The sequence below is a fragment of the Hemicordylus capensis genome, chromosome 14 (genome assembly GCF_027244095.1).
Source record: "Hemicordylus capensis ecotype Gifberg chromosome 14, rHemCap1.1.pri, whole genome shotgun sequence".
Lineage (NCBI taxonomy): Eukaryota > Metazoa > Chordata > Lepidosauria > Squamata > Cordylidae > Hemicordylus > Hemicordylus capensis.
The window spans coordinates 13,198,701-13,200,972 of NC_069670.1; positions in this window are offsets into that span (position 1 = coordinate 13,198,701).

Below are 2,272 nucleotides of genomic sequence, written 5' to 3' on the forward strand. Positions count from 1 at the left end.
CTCTGCTCAGGTTTGTGTGATTCTGGGCCAGCGGGGCGGGTGGGATTCTGCCTGGAGGGCTTGGAACTGCCCCGCTGGATGGTGGGGCGGGGGGTGTAGCATCCAGTGCCCCATTGCATAGGGACCAGGGGGGTGCCTTTGGAAGCCCACAAAAGTGGGGCATGAAGACAGTAGATCTCCATGGCTGTGGGGGCTCCCGGGATCTGTTACAGAGAGGCAGAGTACCCCTGGACATGGAGGTTCCATTGAGCTATCATGTCCAGTCAGCATTGATAGCAGACGCCTTCGGGGTGCAGCTTGCTGGCGGGCCTCAAAGGACACACAGGCTGGAGCCCACGGTGCTGTCTGGGCCCAGGAGAACAGGCCAAGGAACCGAGGAAGCTGCCTTGTACTGAGTCAGACTCTTGGTCCGTCTCACTCAGTATTGTCTACACAGGCTGGCAGCGGCTTCTCCAAGGCTGCAGGCCGGAGTCTCAGCCTGATCTGGAGATACTGCCAGGGAGGGAACTCGGGACCACAGATGCTCTTCGCAGAGCAGCCCCATCCCCTGAGGGGAATATCTTAGACAGTGCTCCCATGTAGTCTCCCATTCAAATGCGAACCAGAGTGGACCCTGCTTAGCCAAGGGGAGAGTTCACGCTTCCTCCCACAAGACCAGCTCTCCTCCCATAGACTCAACACCCGATCACCTCCATAAGCTCATTTAAACTGGGAACACAGGAACCTGCTTTAAACTGAGTCCAGCCCTCAGTCCTTCTAACTCAGAGTTGTCTGCACAGACTGGCAGCGGCTCTCCAAGGTTTCAAGCAAGGGTCTTTCCCGGCCCTATGGCCCCATACCCAAAGGGTAGAGGTTTTGCTCTCCACCTGAGCTGCTCAGGTGCTCATCTTTGGGTTTACACTTTGTCGCAGAATGGTGTCTTTAAACTAGGAGAGGAGATGGATTTTTTAAAAAAAGATTAAAGAAAAGAAAACTTTCCTTTTCTCCTTCACAGGGCCAGCGAGGTAAAGAGAACAGAATAGAGTAGTCTTTCAGGCGAAAGAGGCCACTAGAGCTGAGGAGGACAGGCAGCATTCTGGCGCGTGAGGGACGCGACTCCTAGCCCCTCTACAGCTAGCCAGCCGCTCCTTCTGAGCAGTTCCGCGAAATCGGTATCTTGGCACTGCGTAGGTCCAGACACAGACCAGAACAAGTGAGCACCTGTTTTCGCTTTTCACTGACTGTTTTGCTCCTATGACCCGGTAGTGACGGGAAACTGCCCCAAATCCTTCCACGTGAGACAGAGGTGATGCAGTAGGCATTGCTGAGCGAGACCATCATTAATTGAAACTTTTTTTTATTTTTTAAAACGTTTACAGAGAAGCAAAACCACCACTATGATGTAAATAGCCATAGACCAGCAAAAATGACAGTCACCAAAAAAAAAAAAAAAAGTGGGGGGGGACCTCACAAAAGCAGAGAAAACAAGTATGCAGTCTTCTAATGGAAACTTTTAAAACTAACGCACAGGACTCTGCCATTTTGAACGAAGGGGATAGGCAAGTTTCAATAGCAACAGGGGTGATGATTATTTCGCAAGAATGGAATCTTCAAGGCATTACCCACATGCAATAGAATATAGTTTCAGATGGGGTTGACTTGGTTCCCGTTTCCTTAGGCGAGGAGGCACACATCTGCCCCTCTCTGGTTTCTTCTTTGTAGGCTCCAAAGTGCTGCAGAATGGTGTTTTCTGGGTCCTGGGTCTCTGGCATTGGAATACCACACTTGGAGAGGTGGGGGAAAAGTCCTCTCCACACCTGGAGGCTTTCTTTGGTCTCGGGAAGGGTTGGTGGAGATTTTAAAGGATGCCCTGTCTCCCCACACCCTGGCTCTGCCCTACAGCTCAACTTCTCTCCTAGTTGGACAGATCCCTTCCAAAAGATCTATTCCTTGGACTGGTCTTCGGAGGAGACCACAGTCCAAGGAATCCCCAGACCCAAGGTGGATGGGGCAGACGCCTAACACACTGACTCATGGTCCTGCCTTGAAATCCTCTGGGTAGTCCTATCTAAGAAGATCTTTGCTCCTCCACCCCACCCTTTGCTCCTTGTCTCTCCCACTGCCCTGCCCCAATTCCCACAAAAAGTATATGAACTTACACTCTCTCAAGTCCCTGCCCCGAGGGGCTTGCAATTTATAGACCCAAGGGAGACAAAAGGCAATCATCTGCCTGTCTGTGCTGATCTGAGCATGTTTGGAAGTCAAAAGACATCTTGTCCTTCCCAGGAAAAGG